Source organism: Nannospalax galili, unplaced genomic scaffold, assembly GCF_000622305.1.
Source record: "Nannospalax galili isolate Female #2095 unplaced genomic scaffold, S.galili_v1.0 scaffold3077, whole genome shotgun sequence".
In the NCBI taxonomy this organism is placed as follows: Eukaryota; Metazoa; Chordata; class Mammalia; order Rodentia; family Spalacidae; genus Nannospalax; species Nannospalax galili.
Genome location: NW_008340292.1, coordinates 292,154 through 313,538, shown reverse-complemented (window position 1 = coordinate 313,538; position 21,385 = coordinate 292,154). Strand labels below are relative to the sequence as shown.

At 44.4% G+C, this 21,385-nt stretch overlaps 1 long non-coding RNA gene across 3 annotated transcripts in view; it reads left to right on the top strand.

Moving 5' to 3' along the window:
• The window catches only part of LOC103735976, an 8,166-nt gene extending 3,230 nt beyond the window's left edge, over positions 1 to 4,936 (top strand). For all 3 annotated transcript variants that reach the window (XR_003849872.1, XR_001872486.2, XR_607356.3), the window contains exons 2-4: positions 2,056 to 2,131; positions 3,722 to 3,928; positions 4,782 to 4,936. This is a non-coding gene — a long non-coding RNA (uncharacterized LOC103735976). The remainder of the gene's footprint in view (positions 1 to 2,055; positions 2,132 to 3,721; positions 3,929 to 4,781) is intronic.
• The last annotated feature ends 16,449 nt before the right edge of the window (positions 4,937 to 21,385 follow it).

The window sequence follows — 21,385 nt, the reverse complement described above, 5'->3', positions numbered from 1 at the left end:
GGGAAAGAGTGAATATTATGTCAATATTTATGTGACCTAAGAGACATTTCTCTTTACTTTCTTCCTCTTTAACAATATTTCACCTGGTAATGAAGTTAAAGCGTTATAGTCAGAGAGAAAACGAGTGTTTAAAATCACATAAATGTTAAGCTGGTTTAGCATTGTCCTTAGTCATGGTTTTCTAGATCTTTCCAAAATTCGTTAACCACAGATGTCTGAAGTTTATGTTTTTATGTAAAATATGAGTTTATGTGTCTTTGGGAAGGATTCGTTTTTTGTTTATGATAATTTAAAAAATTCTTTGGTATTGCATTTTTTGCTAAAAGCTGTAAAGTACAATCTTTGTCTCTGGAAAATAAAAGTACTTTTTTGGGCCAGGAACACGGAGACTGCTACATTTATAAATAAACATCGTTTTATAAACAAAATTTGCTGATGATGGAGACCATGCCACTTAGCTTCACGGCTATATACCCAACCGTAATTATATATCATTTCTAGACATTCAGTGACCATGTTTGGGCAGCTAAATGTATTATTATCTGCACTTTCTATGCTTTAATTTTTGTTTGCTGCTGTCGGCCATGACATTTTCCTTCCTCTTTTTTGCAGAGTCTTTCCGAGTCTTCTACTTTCTCCTGAAAAAAAGGAGGAGAGGGTCAGAAATATTGTTTTTGAAGACGTGTAGGAGTGCTTTCGGGTTTAGGTCTCATCTTGTCAGTCTTACTTATTATTTAGTGATTCACAGGGGGTGCCTAAACATTTACAGTTCTCTGTTAGCGCCCTTTCTTCGATAACAATTGCACGCTCTCATTTTAATTAGTCCTATTCAGGTTTCTGATTCCCCACAATTACAGCAGGGCCACTTGGCCTTGGACTTCCTTGCTGACAGTTTCCCTTCTAGCCAAGCCAGTGGAATCTAGATACAATATGAACTGTGTTTTCTCACTCACTGCTGAACCCACCCCCCAAAGCCCACTTAGATAGCCCAGCCATCACAGCACAACTATATAACAGTAATTTAGAAACCATGCGTTGGTCATTATTGACCAATTCAAACCAGTAGCATTAAAGTCTCTGAAAGCAATGGATATTTATAGAAGGGATTTGAGGGGGAGGAGGGCATGGGGCGGGTCATATAGAAGATTTAGAAACACCAGAAAGCACAATCATGGCTCCCAGTTAATACATACATAACTTCATGCAAACCTGGGCAGGGTGGGGAGCCCTTCATGTCAAATTGCAAAGATTAAAAACTAAAAGGAATATGTTCTTCCTGATTGTGAGTTACTACTGCTCAAATATATCATGTTTAAATCAGACATGTGCACCCAGAAGGGAGCAGGATGGATCTAGAATTCCCAAGCTCTTTGTTTATCTATGAGCTGATTTTATAGTGCAGAAATAACCAGCGTCCACTAAATTTCAGCGTGAGACCAACTCCATTGATTCAAGAAAGAGTTCTTGAGAGAAACAGTGTGATAAAATATATACCGTTCCTAGGTCTAGTGTTAAATAAATCCCTTTAACCGGCTTCACTTAGCAAGACAAGTAAACCACACATCACTGTTAGCAGATTCATAGAAGAAAATTAATAGAATCAGACGAGATAATCTGATAAGGGTAAAATTGCTGAGGAAACCGTCCTGCCTCATATCGAGGACGAGAAACAACAGTCTGATTACGAAGAGTCGTTATGAATAGGTGAATTATGTGCTAGATAATCAGAGTAATTCCGCCTTTATTAATTCTTCTCTCTTTAAGCAATTCACAGTTGTAAGTTAGAGCCGCTCTCTTTGAAGACACATCTTTTATAATTTTTATTAGAGGTAATTTATTATTTGCGTTACCTGTATTTACTTCATAATTGAACATTTTGCATTCAAATTTATGTAATGCGTTATGCCTGAGAATATATTTCTGCCTGATTAGCATAAATAGTCACTTACTTCATGAATTACTAACAAAGTTTATCTTAAAATATAGGTTTCTTTTTATTAAGTAGAACACAAACATATGTACGATAAATTCTGATTTTTTTTTCTCCCGGTGCAGTTGGAAAACAACTCATGTGGGTTCCGAGGAGAAAGCAGAGAACAGATAAATGAGACTCACGGGCTGCTTTCCAGGGGTAATGTTTAGATGGGGGACTGTGGGGAGCAGGGTTGGGGGAATGGGCAGACGAAGGTGCTGGTTTCTTCATGGAATGCTGGAGTTATCTACTGGAGGATGACCACCAGAAGTGTAAATTCTGATTGAACAAAAACAAATACAATTCATGATATCAACTTGGGCGGGTGAAAGACTGTGGCAACCAATTAGTAGTAGTGATAGAGTTTGAGGACTCGGTATATTTGATTTCTATTTTGGTTTTATCTCAGCAGGTATCTAAACACAGCCCTCCTTGAAATGCTTGTTTTACAAGAGATGTGGCAGACTCACTCATTTTCTAGGAAGGTGCAACGGCCTTCCTCCCTCTCTGCTCCTTTTCTATGTCCCTTGGACTCCGGGTGTGGCCTTGTGGGAGGATGCTTCAATTTAACAAATTGCTTTGTGGACACAGGACCACTGGAATGAAAGGACTTTTTTCGTTTTAGGTAGTAGTCAGAGATGTACAGTGATGGGGCTCTGCCCTGCTCTTGACATTCCAAATCGACAGATTAGCATGCCGGACTCTCTTTTTCTGGCCCTTCTTTTTTCAAGGCGTATCTGCCTCCTTCATTTTTTTTTTTTTCTTTTCCTTTGATTAGGAACTACATAAGTCCACACTCCCATTCCAACCCTTTTGATTTCTGTCTTGGTTTGTACTTGGAAGGGAATTCGTCTCCAAGGCATTCAGTCTTTCAAAGAGTTTTATTGTCTTCAATTCAGAGATGATTAAAAAATGAGAGACGGGGGGGGAGAGATGAGAGAGAGGGAGAGAGAGACAGAGAGAGAATATTGATATTGATGAGGACAGAATCTATGTTGAGGAAGGTTCTGTCTTTTATGTTAGGTAACCAGGGGCAGATTGGTGATGGGTAGATGGATGATGGCACAGCCATATGAAATGTGTTCACCTGGGGCTAGGGTACTTGCTACCTCCTGTCTCAGAGGCATGTAGTAGCTGTTCAACCCCGGAAAGAAACGCAGTTCTAGAACATATGGACCAAACCAACACTCTGAATTTCTGTGCTTCTGACTGTCAGCTGGGGCCTGAGGGAGGGCCCCTTAGTGCCCTGTTTTGTATCTTAGTTTGTGGGTACTCTGGAGCTTGCTGTTCTATGAATGTCACCCATGGAGCACCCTCCAGCACCTATCCCAGAAGAGGGGTCCTGATCTTCACCCCAAATAATAATTCAAGTCTAATTCATAGACCTGATAGTATTTTTATTTGGTGATTTTCTAAAATTAGTGTATGTACTTTGTTGAATAAATGTTTAGACAAAGTAGAAATAAGAGTCTATTAAACCAAAGAACTGCCGTTCCTCAATGCCACTGGAGACTGGAGACTCTGGACCTTGGCCTCTGGTATGTGTGATATTGGAGTGTGCCTGCTTACATTTTACAGAATGGATAAAGGTTCTCTTTGGTATTTCCTTCAGGACACATCCTTGTTCATCTCAGAAGGAGTTTTGCATGCCTCTCTATTTGGATGCAGAATTTATCTAAGGAAATCTCGTTTTGGAGGGAAGGTGTTTGGGGAGCCCAGATGAACTCTCTTCTTTTCTTCCTGCCACAGGGAGAGCAAGTCTCAATCTGTTTCCCAAGCCAGCACAGGAGCTCTGACAGGATGCATGCTAACTTCTCCAGTGGGTACAGCAGACACAGTGCCTAGGGACAACTGCGGGCCCACAGAAGCATTTGAGTTTCTTTTAATACCAGAAGAAAAGAAAGGAACATTAATTTAGCATGGATTATGTCACTGTCATACAGAAGCAGGCATAAGGTATATTAAAAACTATATTTTTAATAAAGAAGGGGTTTATGGAATCCAAAAATGCCAAGTACCTACATGAGACTCCAGTAGCAGATTTTTAAAAAAGACTTATTTATTTATTTTATGTGTAGGCCTGAGTGTATATATGTGCATTGTGTGCACAGGTGCCCTTGGAGGCCAGAAAAGGGCACAGATCCCCTGGAATTGGAGTTAGAAGTAGTTGTAAACCACCATGTGGGTGCTGGGAACTGAACCCAGGTCCTCTGCAAGAGCAGCAGGTGTTCTTAACCGCTGAGCCATCTCTCCAGCCCCTCCAACGGAACAGCATGTTTTTGATCACCTCAATAATGAATGCCTTGCTTCCTGTCAATTTTGCATTCTATTCTGTCCATTCATTTTTCAAGTGTTTTTGAGGTTGTCAAGAATCTTTTGATTCTGTTGGGACATAATCTAACAATATTTATGTTGCGGATGCGTGCTGCTCGCCTAATCTATTAACGCATTGCTATAAAATTGGTTGCATTGCGATAAAGGTTTACCTTGTTCACAATTCAATTAGCATGTCAGTGGAAAGGTACATCAGGGTGGTTTTTTGTTTGTTTGTTTGTTTTGCGCAGTATTTGAAGTGTAACTCCTGAAAATTCCAATAAGAAACTAAAGAAGAAAATAAATGTTACTGTATTCATTCATCCTGGCATTGTGAAAGCTCTCTCCTGATCCTACAAGCAGGCATTTCTGTTTGTATTACCTTAGTCATTAGTGTATCAGATATGATGGGCATGTGACTATCAAAGTGAAGTCTGTGTAATAAATAAGACATCTTCATATCATTCATTTAAAAATGTTTTTTTTTTTTTGTCAGCCTCGCAAGAATGCTTAGCGAGTAAAAGTGCTTGCTGTGCAAGCCTAATCATTAGTGTTTGTACCCACTGTGGAAGGACAGAACAGACTCCCCAAAGTCATCCTCTAACCTCCCCAGGCCATCTGTGGCCCAGCTATGCCCTCATCACACATACACACAAAATAATAATAAATAAAAATTTTTAAATGCTTTGTGTTTGTATGTTTTAGCATGGTGTTGGTCCCTTTTCTCTATCTGTTTGATCCTGTGTACTCAGGAGGCTGAGGCTGTGTATTGATCAAGTTCTTATATAGGGTTACGGGTAACGGAAACTAGCTAACATGACTCTTTTCCCCTGTCTTTAGCTTCTTCTAGACAGACCTTTAACCCATGCACACTGCTTTAGTTTCCAGAGCCAGGGCCCCTGGTGGCTGACTGACATGAGACCACATGATCACTGCTACTTTCTGAAGCTTCAAGTTCCAAGGAATCTTCCCATCATACTGCAAGCGTGACACTCAGCCTCCCTGAGGACAGTATGCTTACTCCTAGTGCAAACTGTCATTTTGGGAGCCTCTCCATCAGACATAACATGAGGGACTCAGGTTGCCTGTTCAGTGATGGATACAGGCCCTGGGCCATGTCTCACATCGCTCCCATCCCATGTTCACCTGTGCTTATGGTTTTGACATCAAACACAGACATGCATAGCCTTCCTCAAGAGGCTCTGTCCCCTTCAGTTCACCTTGTTCCTTGCTTGTCTGAATTGCTTTGGACCTAGAATATGCTATTGACTAGTTTTAATTTGCTTCCCAGCTTTGTGCCAGCTGCAAATGAAACTTAGGGGTTTTTAAATGACTTAACCTGTCTGAACTAGATTAGGATACTGTGAGGATTAAACATTGTGCCTAGGAAATGTCTCCTGCAGCCTGGGGCCTCAGGAAAGATCCACAAATGACCAGTTCCTTCCTATACACCTAACTATCCTGAGTTAATAACTCCACAATGGTCTAAGTAAGTCCTAATAGAGACTATCTTTCCCTAGCTCCCCGATAGTCAAAAAGTGACCCTTTGAGCCATTCAAGTCCCTTAAAGGACATTTTAAGTTGACACAGCCTTTTTGATAATTATGATGGTGGTGGTGGGAGTGGTGTGTGTGTGTGTGTGTGTGTGTGTGTGTGTGTGTGTGTGTGTGCAGTTCCACATATCTGTGGCTATGTGCATGAGTGTGTGGAAGCCAGAGGATGGTCTCAGATGTTGTTTCTTAGGTCCCTTCTGCTTCTTTTTTTTTTTTTTTTTTTTTTTTTTTGAGACAAGCTTTCTCATTGGCTTAGAATGGCCCAAACAGGCAAGGCTGACTGGTCAGAGAGCCCTAGGAATTCATCTATACATCTATACACACACGGCCTGACTTTTTAAAAGTGGGTTTGTTCTGGTCCAACTCAGGTTCTCATGGTTACATGACAAGTGCTTTGCCAACTAAGCTGTCACCTCAGTCCAGTTGTGGTGATTTTAAAGTCAATCGTCCTAGCTGAATGTCCACTATATATCTTTCAGGTCGATTCTAAAACAATTTCCCTTTTTTCGGTGGTGTTGGTAAAGCTTTCTGTGAGAGGACGGATGACTACATAATGTCCACAGTTCACACCTGCCTCTGTCTTTGTAGACCTCTCTCCTGTCAAAATTCATAGCAGTGGTCCAAGACTGGGACCACTGAGATTAATAAAAAATAGATGAATCCTGGAAGGGATCTGTGTGCCTATAAGAGCCACTTCGAGAGCCTTTCTTTCCTCTTTCACCCTCGCTTAGATCACTAACTTTCCTCCCACGCTAATTTTAAAGGTAGAATGTTCCAAAGCATTCTCTGGATGTGCCTTGTGTACGCCTTTGAATGCAGCCTGCTCCTTTACTGTCTCTTAAAACGGCCCAAATGTGCAGTTTTTGCAGCTCTCCCCTCGGAGTCTCCCACCTCACTTCACCCCCTTTCAGAGAAACTCTCGGGGGGGAAAAAGAGCAGAAAACAGCCTGAGAGTTATTTATGGCCTGTGTCTGGGTTATGGCCCCAGAGAGTGTGGCTCAGGCTGGTTGAGCAGACCTGGCCCTGGGTCCTCAGGGCTCAGGAGGACTGAGCAGATTCTTTAGAGAGGTGCAGGGGATTGTGGCCCCTGCAGAGCTGCCCACTGAAGACAAGGTTCCCTTGGGGGTTGTGGTGATGAGACTGTGATCTGGCAGGCTAGGGTACAGAAGGGGGCGTGGCCTGGGGACAAAGCCTCCAAGGTCCGTGCCCACGTCTCCTCCTGCTGGCAGCCAGGCTCTTCACTGCTGTATTCTTCCAGCTTCCTTGTCAGGCTGCAAGTGGACTAGATTGCCTGAATAATCTTCTAGATGACACTGGGGGCATGTCCTCACTCTCTCTAACCCTTCGAGGCTGAATATGAGGCAGGTGACCAGAGCAGACACCATGCATTACTGTGGGCGTGTTCAAGAGTCATGATGACTAAATCAGAATCTCTTTGAGGTCAAAATGATAGAGCCAGTGAGGTGGGGTCAGGAGAGCAGTGTCACACCCTCTCTACCCCCAAGCTGAGAAGATGCTGGATATTATTTGAACTTTCCCTGGTACCAGGGCACGTAAAGAGCTCATGGGTCCCTGAGCGTCACCTGCCAGCTACTTCCTGGCAGCAGCCCAACCAGGGTGTGAATCCAGCTTTTCCTAGGGGTGAGAGCCCTTGTGCATGTGTCTTCCCTAAGTCTTGGTCTCTTCTTCAATCAGAGGTAGAAAAGGGCCTTACGAGTGTGACATACATAAGCACCAAGTGCTTAGCATCCTGCCCACTGTGTGGTAAGTGCTGAGGACACAATATGGTACTAGTGTGTTCCAGGACCTGTACATACGCTCTGTGTACACTATTTCACAGCATGGGGCTCAGAGTACACTAGAATTTGGAAATACTTCTTTCTTTTTTAAAGAAATATTTTATTTATTGCTTCTTTTTTATGTATAAGAGTGTATTGCCTGCGTGTATATAAGTGCACGCATAACATGCAATGCCTGTGGAGGTCAGAAGAGGCCGTCAGATCCTCTGAAACTGGAGTTACAGATGGTTGTTAGCTGCCATGTGGGTGCTGGGAATTGAACACAGGTCCTCTACAAGAGCAGCCAGTGCTCTTAACCTTACGGCCATCTCTCAGCCCCAGAAAGTTTTCTTTTCTCTCTGTCCTTGCGAGTTGCACTTCCCCTGAATCCAGGCTCCTCTTCTCCCTCTCTCTACTGAGTGGCAGGATCTTGTTCACCTGGCATCCCAATCTCTCCCTCTTTTCCCTGCCTGCTGTTCTCTTTACTGCCTTGTTTGGATTCTTGGGTTTCTGTTAAAAGCCTTACTGGAGTCCTCTTTACCAGAGGCTCCCAACACAGTCCAGGTACACAGGGAAGACCTTGACCTTGAGTCTTCGCGGTCTTGTTAGCGCCTCACCTCAGCATGAACACATCTCTCCCTCCTTTTCTTCAACCCACTTCAAATGCTTGGCATACAGTAGGCACTCCTTAAATGTTTATTCAGTGAAAGTTACTCAAGTGTGCACTCTGATTTTGCATTCTTTAAAATAAAAAATGTTCTAACCCAAATGTCCCAGAAAAGATTATTTTGGTTGGGACAGAGTGACTGGCTGTTCTGGGGCAGCAAAACAGTCTGACAGTCACCTCTCACTGGTCTGACTGGTCCACGCCTGGGTTCCCAGAGTGCTTATTGGGTTTCTAGCATAGACAGAATTAAGTGGAAAACATTAGGGAAATGCCCAGGTCCAGGAGTCAAGGCAGAATGCAATTCATCTTGCTGGGATGCATGCTTGGGTGCAGGGAAGGGTGGGGTAGAGCAGCTGGGTGTTTGCAAGGTGTCTGCTGCCCAGTGGGCCCTGTTCCAGCTTGGCATCACAGCTGCTCCCCTGTGGCTTTAAGGCACACAGACAGTTTTGAAATCCTCCTTTAGTAATGCCAGGCCTGCCCCCATTTCAACATACCCAGACCCTGCCCATTCCTCCAGGCATGGCTCAAGGGCCGTGTTGTACCCAAAGCTGTTAGCAGTGTCTTACATCTAGCAAGCATTTAATAAAGGCCAGGTTCACTCCACCACTGGCTCAGCTCCCTCCCAGCTCCTGGATTTCATCTGGACTCCCCAGGGTGCTAGCACAGACACTCAGTGTAGCTCTAGGAAGCAGCACCGAGCCATGGTCAGACAGGGCAGTGACTTCAGGTATTAGATCTTGGCAGCCTTTTCTGAGTGAGTTTCCAGGCTCAGGGTCTCCCTTTGTATGAAGCAGTCCTATGTAGCCATCAGCAGGTTTCAGGTAAGAAAACTTAGACCCGAATGGGATTAAGCAAAAGGGGAATTTAATGACGCACATGATCAAAAGCTGTGGTGGCAGAACTGGAGCCAAGCCTGGCTGGGGACAGGGGTCATGCGTTGTCGTTGGAACTGGCTTTCCTCCATCTGTGTGAGCTCTAGAGTAGGGTTCCACGTGACCCAGATGGCTGGGGTCACTTTAGCCCGATGTCTTCCCAGGCTAGGTCCGGAGAGTGAGCTGAGGCCCTAGTGGGAAACATCAAAGTCCTGGTTTAGGTCGCATCTGGCTGGCTCGCTTGTTGGCTCACATGCATAGCCCTGAGCTCAGCCCAGTGGTAAAGTGCCGACTGTGTGAGCTCTAGAGTAGGGTTCCACGTGACCCAGATGGCTGGGGTCACTTTAGCCCGATGTCTTCCCAGGCTAGGTCCGGAGAGTGAGCTGAGGCCCTAGTGGGAAACATCAAAGTCCTGGTTTAGGTCGCATCTGGCTGGCTTGCTTGTTGGCTCACATGCATAGCCCTGAGCTCAGCCCAGTGGCAAAGTGCCGATGTATGAGATTGGCTCAGACTCGGATTCAGAAAGTGGATGGGACAGGGATGTGTGGAATGCTTTACACTCTCTGAGAGAGCCAGAGAAACTGCTTCCTAAGTGATCTATGGAGCCTGCCACCAAATTACAACATTGCTAATAGCCACCAGGTAGCTGATACGCAGGCCTTGCCCTCAGTTTGAACTCATTGGCCAGTCACAGCTGCCCTATGAAATATATGTCTCTGCTGTTTCCATTTGACCTAGCAGGAAGCTAAGGTACCCTGGCTTCCCTGTAGATGTCCCCTTAGTGGGTTCTTCAGATACCAAATGGCAAATGAATGGTGCCAGTTACGAACCCAGACAGGGCCACAAAGCTCACACTCCTAAATCCTTCATTACCTATTGCGAGGAGATAGTGAAGAAACAAATAGTCAAATAAATACCTAGTCAAATATAATACAATATAACACACTAGGTCAGCTTGCAGCGTAGACTCACGTAATATGGTATAATATTTTATAATATGGCACAACAGGCCCACCAGGACAGGTGCCGGTAAGCAGTCCATCTCTGTACCCATTCCAGTGTCTCTGTTGTGTTGGGTTCAGGGAGGTATTGGGTGAGTGTTGGCCAGCTGACCAAATGACTTGTTTTATGGAAACAGTGTGAATCCTTTGATCCAAAAGCCTTCTTCCTGGCACGACACTGTGCTATCATAACACTCCTGTGTTTATTTTAGTCTCCCAAGAAGAGCAAACGATTCAAGGAAGACGTTGGAAAGAACTGAAAAGCCTAAATTTCTAGACCTCTTGCTCTCTTACTTCCACTGATAGTGGATGTGTAAATCCATCAGGCTGGGCCTGTGCCACTGAGACCTTCTTCTTGGATGCTCTTGTAGAAATGTCTGAAAGAATCTCTTTTACAATCAGGCAGAAAGAGAGTTAGGGCAAACACAAAGGGCACCCAGCTTTTGAATGCTAATAATCCCCTTCTCCCTTTGTAAAACTGCTCCCTACCTTTTGGGAATTTGCGAAAATTATCTCCAAGTTGGAGTGTGTGATATACAAATGCGCTTTGTTCTGCTTGTAGAGTTTGGGCCAGCATTCAGGTGTGTAGGGCAAGGGGGCAGGGCATAGCTCAGTCAGTAAGGTGTTAGCCACACAGGTATGCGGCTCTGAGTTTGATCCCCAGAACTCATGTAAAAAGTTGTTTGTGGTTCTGTGTGCTTATAATCCCAGCCCTGGAGAGGCAGAGATGGTGCATCTCTGTGGCTTGCAGACCAGCCTGTTTGGTGAGAGCTCTAGGCAAGCCAGAGAATGTTTCTCATAGAACAAGGTGAATGGCATGCGAGGAAAACACTAGACATTGACTTCTAGCCTCTGTTTGCACATGTACACATGTGCACATATACCTGCATAGCAACTTGCACCTGCACACACATGGATACAACACACACACACACACACACACACACACACACACACTTGCATTTTACTTAGTGATGAAGCCTATGGTCTCTTTTCTTTCTATCTTTTAATCTACAGTCCCTTCTGTCATCTCAAGATACAGATTTTTCTGGTGAGTAAATGCCCCTAGGCTCCTTCACTTTGCACCTATCTCTCATCTTGGAGCCCAGCAGTATTGTGAGGCACTTAACCAAAGCACAAAAGCCATTATGGAAATGTATCTGAAATCAGGTTCACATCTAATCAGAATTGCTGACATCTCTCTCCCTCCACCATCCTGGTGTGTAATCCTTGTGTGATTTCAGATCCCTGGAGGTGACTCAGAGTAGAGTCATTAGTACAACGCCCACCAGCTTTATTGGAATTTACCGTCAGAAAGGTCTGTTCTTCCAAACTGAGCTGCCTGTAGCTGCAGCAGTCCTTTCTGGCTGTTGCACAAGTCCATACCCTTCCTTCGCCTTGGCGTTGCTTCCCGAACGTGTGCGCCAGCATGCGGTTACTGTTTTCAATGTCTCACGGAAGAAGCGTCCCTTCCTTCGCCTTGGCGTTGCTTCCCGAACGTGTGCGCCAGCATGCGGTTGCTGTCTGTTTTCAATGTCTCACGGAAGAAGCGCTTGGTATAAGGTTGCTTGGAATTAGATGTCAGAAGGTATCATTCTGTTGTTAGCATTTTAACCTTTCCAAAAGCATCAGGATCATTTGACGGTGCTAAGCAATAATGAAACCTCTAGTTTAAGGAAATGCATGAGATAGAAAAATGAACCTGTAATAATTCAAATATAAAATTTAGGAAATGGCCCAAGGCAAATATTTACTTTCTTCAACAAATAAATGAACTGTTAAAGAAAAAGGGGGTGGGGGTTTGAAGGAGGCATATCCTGCATAGGGTCCTGTATTTGAACCCTAGGTACCCCACTGGTGGTGTTGTTTGGGGAGGTTATGGAACCTTCAGGAGGTGGAGTCTCGATGGAAGAAGTACATCACTGGCGGAGGGCTTTCTCTGCTTCCTGTGTGGAGATAAAATGTGATCAGCCAGCTTCCTGTTCCTGCCACTGTATCATGCCCTCCCTACAATGATGAATTCAATCCCTCTGGAACTGTGAGTCAAAATTAACTCTTTTTTTCCTTAAGTTGATTTTGATCCTGGTGTTTTACCACAGCAGCAGAAAGGGTAACTAACACAGTAGTTAAAAGGTGAGCGGGTACAGAGAAAAGTAGGTCTTCTTTTCAGGACTAAAAGACGTGGCTTGGATATGGAAATTGCAGCAGTGGCTTGAAGGTGACTTGTTAAGGGAGGTGAGGGGCGTGCATTAGCTTTTCCTGGCTGTGTTTTTTGTTTGTTTGTTTGTTTGTTTTGTTTTTCTTTGAGACAGGGTCTCACTATGTAGCCCTGGCTGGCCTGGATCTTGCTATGCAGACCAGAATGAACCCAAACTCACACAGAACCCCTAGCCTCTGTTTCCTGAGTATTGGGGCTAAAGGCATATCCCACTATGCCTAAAGGCATGTACCACCAGGCCTGGCTTCTTATTATCGTTTTGCTTCCTCCAGTTCTAGTTACTGACTCACAGCCAAGATTCCCAAAACACCAAATGGATAATACCAGAAGTAAACAAACAGTAAGTTTCCAATTATACACCATTTCTGAATGAAATCTCAAGCCATCCCTCTTTATTCCACCCAGAATGCGAACATCCCTTTATTCAGTGGTCGGCACTGTGTATGCTGCCTGCCCGTTAGTCACTTAGTTGCTATTGGTTGCCAGATCAACTGCTTCAGAATTTGCATGTAGGGTGTAGTACTCGGGCACCCACTGATGGTCTTGGAATGCATCTGTCTGTGGATAAGCCCGTGTGTCTATGGGAATACTATCTTCTGCTTCTCCCCTGCTTCCAAAGGCCTTACTGTCACTCTAGCCATGGCACCTGCAGGCGCTCTCTAGCTGGAGCATCCTAGCCCAATCCCCACTTTGTCAGTCAACAGACTCATTTACATCTTGGAGAAGCCCCTCCTTTGGAGGCCGACTTGGTCTGTTTCTTACTAATCAAAGTGCCTGATGCACCTCTCCTCTCCTCAGAGGATCCTATGGCATGGTCTTTGTGACTGACCACACAGGATAACGTCAGCTATATCTTAATACTGAAAATGTTAAAGTGATTGAAGATGCCCACTGTGGTGGTGGTTTGGATGAGAATGTTCCCTCATAGGCTCCAAGTATTTGGACACTTGGTCCCCAATTCACGGTGTTCTTTAGGGAGGGGAATCTTTAGCTGGAGGCAAGCTTAGAGAGTATATAGCTTGCCCACTTCCAGTATGGCTTTCTTTGCTTCCTGGATGTGCTTGAAGTTGTGAGCACTCAGCTTTCTGCTCTGGTCACCTCTGCCACCATGCCTCCCCACCAGGATGGACCCTGCCTCTGGAACTATAAGGCAAATAAACTCTTCCTTCTATAAGCTGTCTTGGTCATAGTATTTTATCACAGTAAACAGAAAAACAACTAATACACACACCCACGCAGCTGAAAGGAATAATCTAGATAGATCTTCAGGCTCCTTTACTACCATCTTCCAGACCTGGCATTACTGTCTTAAAATTGTATGGTAGTACAGCCTGGAATCTGGTATTATTCCTACCCATCCATCTTAGGTGAATATCGCATGCACTCTGTGGTTATGTGTGTGTGCGTGTGCATGTGTGTGTGTGTGTGTGTGTGTGTGTGTGTGTGTGTGTTTCATGCTTTGTGATTTTATCAAGTGTATAGCTTCCTGTGCCTACCACAGTCAGGACACAAAGCATTTCCATCACAAGGATTCCTCATATTTCTCTCATGAACTGTCTTTTTACCTTTATCGTTTTCTCCAGCCTCTATGTGTCCGGAGCAGGGACTTCAGATTTGATCTCTGTGTCCTGGTTCCAGTTAAATCAGCTCCTGACCCCAGGGAGTCTATGTGAATAGGAAAAGACTCCAATTATAGCAGAGGAATGGAGCAGGAATCCTAGAACTCGTCATAGAAAGATTTTGCATGGCAGGAGGCAAAGCATCCCGAGCTCAAGGCACTAAGGAGATGCAAGCTGCAGCCTTTTCTACCACAGAGGGGTGTGAAGGTCCCGGTGATGATGGCCATTAAAAAGTCACTTTCTATATAATCCAAGCAGAACCGTGCTTCAAGGAAGGAGCAGACTTCTGTGTGAGATCAGACACGAACACCACCTCGTCTGAATCCTATTCCTTCTGTATCCTTTGTCTATGAGGCTGGGGGCTCTGAGGTTAATTAAAAATCAAAGACTCATCACCAGCTTTCTCTCTACCAGGTGTCTCTCATAGAAGGCAGCCTCCCTTGGAGCTAGTGGTGAGTCTACCCACAGGGACACATAGGGCCTGAGATGAAGAGGGATTTGGGCAGAGAACTGGGGACACTTCCTGTAAGACTTTGATTTTCTGCTGTAAACTATTTCACGATAGGCCAATAAGGAAGGAAGTCCTCCTGCACAGGTCCTGGCCCCGCTCAGGGGTTTCAACTAATTGATGGTAGAGCTTTCAGAGACTGTCTAGAGCTTCAGTGTTCCTCCTTGCACTGCAGTGCCGCCTTATTCCTGAAGTCACCTAGGAGACACTGGATTCCCACGGCTTTGACGAAAGGACAAATGCTGGTGCCAAATGACGCTGAGTCCACTCTAAGTCTAAGACTTGCAAGGCCAGTGACCAGAGGGTGCTTTGCTGAGATATGTGCACATCTCCACTTACTGGCAGCTTGTTGTGTCTAAGACTTCTTTTGTCTTTCTTTCTGCCCACCTGTCTGTTTGTCTATTCATACACTCATCTACTCATTACTATGTACAGAATGTAGCAGTATTTTCAGAGGTTGCAGGGGAATGTACAAAGGCTCTAGGGCAAGAGCAGTGTTTTGACCTTCTTTGTAACATTGTCCAGAACCCGTTTTCCCACCTTAGACTCCAGAGCACCAACTCTTTAGAATACATGGTGATTTCCTGCACTTCTTAGTGACAAAATCACTAGTGTTATTTAACACAGTACTTTGAAATCCAAACAGAAAGTCAGGCTATTGTGGATATGCTCCCCTCCCATGTGCAATGGGCAATTTAGGTTTTATGGTATTGTTTTCAAACGTGAAACTTGCATGAGCTATGTATGTATATATGCATACATGCACATATATGTATGTATACATATACACACCTATATAGCTGTGCATGTGTAAATATAAATATACACACATTTCATAGGGATTGTGTGCATATTTATATTTACACATGCACAGGTATAATGGGTGTGTATATGTATACATACATACATGTGCATGTATGCATATATACATATATACATATACACACATATATACACAAATACATACATGCATGCATACATATACCTACTTATATATATATGCATATACATAGATGTTTACAAACACACATATATGTATCCTTTTCCTGGTATCTACTCATATTGCCCATATAATGAAAGCACTGTCACACTCTGTCTCGCCTATGAAGACTAAGGAATCTCCCAACAAATCCTATGAGTTTTCCCAAGGCTTGATGGCGATGAAACACATCTCTGTGATAGAAGGTCAGGTCAGTGACTCATTCTCTCTGAGTTTCCTCTGTCCACGAGAACCTAGTATTCTCTTAAAGCTAGGTTCTGAGCCCAGCGTAGGGAGCAGTGTGCTCACCTGATACAGCACAGAGAGCTTCAGAGAGCATCCACATCATTCTGGTCTCCTTCAGCTACTAGAGATAAAATTCCACCTGTGAGTCATCTGACTCCTTCCAACGCAATGACCTATTCTAACTCAGCGTTCCTTTATCTGAAGCGATCATGCATGTTGCCACAACATTCTTATGTTATGGGACCAGATATCAGAAAAACAAAGCCATATTAAGGGAAACAAAAGGGCAGGAACAGAGAGGCAGGGAAGAACGAAGCCAGGCTCTAACCCTGCACTCAGGCTAATGTACTGACGGGACAGGGAGCGGAGGTGAAGACACTGAGGTGAGTGTGTGAGGCAGTGACACATCTGGGTCTGCACGCTGTGCTTCAGCGTTCACTGGGATGGAACTGGTTGGAATGGGGCTAAGGGCATATATCCCCATAGAAATTAGAGGGCCAGAAAACAGTTCCTGACACATTCAGGAATCAGGCTTCACACAGCTTGAGAGTCAGTACTTCTATCGTGTCTTAACTGATCTTCTGATAGTATGGATTTCTCCAGGGAGCTATGTAATGGACCGAATGCTCAGAGAAGCCAGACCTGGAGACAGACACAACTGTGCTGTCTTGGGTGAGCATACTGCTCCCTAGGCTGGATTCAGAACTTATCCTTAAGAGAGTACTGGGATCTCATGGACAGACAGGAAACTCAGAAAGAGTGTCACTGACCTGGACTTCTGTCATAGAGATTTGTGTCATCCCCATCAAGTGTTGGGAAAGTCCATTGGGTTTGTTGTGAGAGTCTTTAGTCTTCCATGGGTGAGACAGAGTGTGACAGGACCTGTAGTCCTAATAATTTTGGAAGTGAACACAGTAGGGTTAGGAGTTCAAAGCCAACTTTGGCTATATCGTGAGTTAGAGGCCACCCTGGGCCTCAAAAAACTGATTCCAAATCAAAACACTGCTTGTGAGACTTTGAGAAAAAGTCATTTCAGCTATTTCTTGTTCATTAGTAAAATATCAGAGTGGTGTTAAAGGATGACCAAACTTCTAAGCTAGAAGTCGGCCGTCTATCCATGCACCCATATCTTTTCAAAAACTGCTTTCAGGACAAAGTATGGCAACTCTTCCCACAGTTCCCATCACAGAATAACCACCAGATTCAGCAGTGCTGGGCTTCTGTTACTTCTGCCTTGGACAATCTATTATACCTGCTGAAATGTCATCTGTATAGTAGAAACTCTTCACTTTGATGGAGTTATATACTACTCTCTATAGAGGCTAACTATGCACAGTGCTTTGAAACTTTTGCTGAGGAAGAAAAAACTTGCCCAAGCCATGGTCAAGGCCAAGGTTCCAGCTCCTCTAACTTTGGGTCAATACCCTTCTCACTATCCTCAAGCATGGCCTCTCTCTTAGCCACCGTGAAACATGGTTTACTTATGTATGATGTGAGCTGTCCAGATCTGAGGGGGGATTCATGGCAGGTGATATCTGTGCAGTTCACAGATGTAGATCTAGCTCTCAGTATCAATCCTTAGCTTAGGTTAGAATTTACATTAGCTTAGGATAGAATTCATAGAAATGTGTGACTCGGATCCTTTTACTTCTGAGAACCTGTTGAAGCCTGTTCCTTGGAGGAAGTTCTGTGGCTCAGAAAGAGAGAGAAAACTCAAAGACCAAAGTGACTGTTTCCCCCAACTATTGTGCAGTACACAAAACCAACTAGCCAGGCCCTAACTGGGTTGAAGTCAGAGCTTAATGAGAAAAGTTACTTTGTGAAGCTGTGTCAGTCCATAGGGCTCCTGGTTTATACTCTCTCGGTGACTCCTGCATTAAATTTGTTCAGTTTTCAGATGGGATGGCTTGGCAGCCGTTTCTCACTAAGGTCTCTAGCCACTAGTCAGGCAGGGCTCTGGGATGGTGGGGGGGGGCAGGACTCTGGGATCTCTGATGTTCCCACCTTGCATCTCCCTGAGCAGGAAGACAAAAGTCGCACAGCCACCACTGGGAAAACATGATGGACTATGTGCCGAGGTGGTGGGCACAGGACCTAAGGAAAGTGTACTCATGCTCAGGCCTCAAGAAGACTGTGGGGGAGTACTGTGCGGTGAGGAATCTGGGGTTCAGACCAGCTTGTGGTGAGCATCCTCCCACACTGAGGAGTCAAGATGACTGCACCGCTCATGAGGGTAGAGGTACAGGCTTCTAAAACAGAACCTGGCTCCTCATTAACATGCCTGCTGGGAAGTCAGGGCCAGAGAAAAGGTCTGGTTGGCAGGCCAAGTGTGCCAAAACCACTTGACTTTTTGCGTGGTGGGACTTGAGGGCTAACTTCAGCACTGCAAAATCCCACGGAAGTAACCCCAGGTCCGTTACTTCTTGTGCAAACTTTTGATGATATTGGAAGAAAGAAAAAAAAAAACCACAAGGCAGGTCAGTGACTTTATTATCCAGTGCCCACCTGCCAAGCATGTTTGATGCAGGCTTTACAAACTTGTAAATGCAGTTAACAACATGCATTGTTATGTCATATGACCACCTTGTAACGTTTCTATATAAACCAAGAGAGAGAAGATGAGGTGAGACGGCTCCATGGGTAACGATGCTCCCTGGAGCCCATGTGGTGAAAGGGGAGAACCAACTCTCTAAGTTGTCCTCGACTTCTGCATACACGTACGCACACACACAGAATAGATACAATGTAATCATGTATTTTAAAGAGTGCAACAATAAAAGCAGCTGGTTATGGAACACAGAGTGCAGCAAGGCTTCAAATCTGGGGTCCCTCTCCACCCACTTTCATGGTCGCTCACCTTCAGATGTGCACTGAGTGAGATCGATTCTTCACCATGGGAGCTCTGTGCTCCATTCTCCACACACCCTTACCTGCAGCCAAGAGCATTCCAACTCACTAAGTTCCTTCAGAGCCCTCAGTGATTTGCTGCCTAACCTGTGAGCCCTTCCCTATGCCCACCACAGACTTCCTTTGTAGGCTTCCTCAGTGCTTACGATCTGTCTTTCTCTCAGTAGACCTATGGGTTATTTGAGGGCACGGGAGCATCTTACCTTCATATTCTCAAAAGGGCACAACAGCAAACAGTGCATTACACGAGCGAATATATGGATAGTTGGATCAATGAAGTCAGCAGCTCTGGAAATCAGACATTGCTAAGAGCCTAAGGGAGTGTGTCTCCTGTGTAGCTTCTGGGTTTAGGGGAAATTTCCTTGTTTCAAGACCCACTGCCACAGCCTCAAAACCTCTTGTGAGGAGAGAAACATGTTCACTTTTTGTCACTATAATTTAAACCAGATGAGACTCTCTCCTCCCCAAAAGATGACAGAAGGAAGACTTGACATCTGATGATGAATTATGTGTTTCTAAGCCTTTCTTCTTGTTTTTTTTTTTTCTATTTTCACTTCTCATCAGCGCAAAAGAATGTTCTTTTTGTTTTTGATTTTACCAGAAGTTACACTTGTGTGGATGAAGAGCTAAGATAAGTTTCTAAGTAAAGGAAACACTGCAATTCTCTCTCTGTACATTGAAGACCGCCTAGGGAAGCCAGTTGCCTCAACACGTACCACACCCTTTCCCTGAAAACCCCACAGAATTTTCAAGGCTTCGTGGCTCTGAGCCTGTCTGTGTTCTGGCATCCATGGGGTCAAAGGTAACAGTCTTCTGGTCCTGAGGATTGAAAAGGTTGATAAAAAACAGGTTTACATTTACCTTAGGAAGCCAACATCTTTCCCCACATGTTATTTAACCTTAAATTGCAATTTGAGGAAAAAAACAAAATTCTCAGCAAATTATCATGGAGGACGGTAATTCCAGAGGAAAACTGTCACAATGAGAGCTAAAGAAATATCAGTGCCTCTGTCATCCATTCCTCCTCTTATGACTTCAACCTCCAAACTGAGCCTTCATTCTGAGGGCTCCTTAGTACAATTACCCTCCTCTTAAAAAGACGGCTTTGGGGCTGAGGAGATGGCGCAGTGGTTAAGAGTGCTTGCTGCACTGGTTTGAAGACCCAGCACACACATAAAACATCAAGTGTGATGGTACCTGCCCATAACCCCAGCACAGTTGAGAGAGGGGACCAGAGGATCATCATACCTTGCTCCCTGCCAACCTAGCCCCAGGTTCAGTGAGGGACCCCATCTCAAAGGATAAGGTGGGGAGTTATACAGCAATACTTGAAACTTGCTGGTCTCTACATAAGTGCATATTCACCGCACACACACATACACACACCACAAAAAAGACAGCTTCATTGGCATTTAATTCAGACACCGTACAACTCCCCTATTTGAAGCATACAGCTCTTCTGGTCTGTTACTACACTCACAAGGCCGAGAAGCATGCCCCCATGTCAGTCCACAGATTTCTCATCACTTTGTCTACAATCTCCCTACCCATTAATGGTCACTTCCTTGAAAGCCATCAGTCAACTTTCTGCCTTTTACATGCGTAAACTCCTGTCATTCCACATAAATGCAATCACATACACACAGTCCTTTATGACTAGCCTCTGTCTGTAGTACAATGTCTTTGAGATTTAACCATGTTGCAAGTAGCAGAGCTTTGTTGTTTCTTAAGGCCACACGGTATTCTATACGCACCTTGTCTTGTCCATTGATTCATCCCACTTTTGGGTATAAACTCAGAGCCTCGCGTATGCTTACTATGTGCGCTAGTGCACTATGCCGCTGACCTATCTGTTCGTTCCTTGGCGGACTTTTGGGTTGCTCCTATCTTTTGGCTATTGAAGTCATGTTGCTTATGTATGCGTTCATGTGTAAACATTTAAGTGCATATACTTTTCACTTCTCCGAGATACATAGATGAGAGGAGAATCACTAGGTCACGTGGTAATGTTGTTTAATCATTGGAGGGATGGTATGAGTTCCATGTTCTTCCTGAACCATTCATTCAGTGGTTTCATGATTGCTATCTCCTCTGCCCAGGTCTTCTCACCCGAGTAGCAGGGGGCAAAGTTTCTCATCTAACAAATGCATTGAGAACCCATGTAGTAAAGTAGGATAAGAGTCTGTCTAGGAAGCTGTCATTAAACAGAAGCTGGGCTCTTTCACTGTAATGCTTCTCACTGCCTGCAACCTCTAATTCACTGTAATAAAAGCCCAGCTCCTTGCTAAGATCTAGAAGGTTCACAGGACTCTTTCTGGTTTGATGTTCCTACTTGCTGGTACTCTCCCAGTTCCTCTGGTCTCCCTAGAACTTGGCCTCTGTCTTGCTCCAAGCCTCTGTACATATTCATGATTTTCCTTTTTTTCTTTTTTATTAATTCCTGCGTAGGTTGGAGCACTGCCATTTCCCCAAAGCTGGCCAAGTAAATGAATGAACTGAGTTCAAGACATCAGTATATGAACCCGTGTCCTCAAAGTCATATAACCAGTTGATGGCAGAGTCCTCACCACACTCTTTTTTAAAAAATTCTTATTTATTATTTTTATTTTATGTGTATGTGTGTATTGCCTGCATGTAGGTAAGTGCACCAGTGTCGTGTAATGCCTGCGGAGGACAGAAGAGGCTGTCGGATCCCCTGGAACTGGATTATGGATAATTGTTAGCTGCCATATGGGTGCTGGGCTTCGAACCT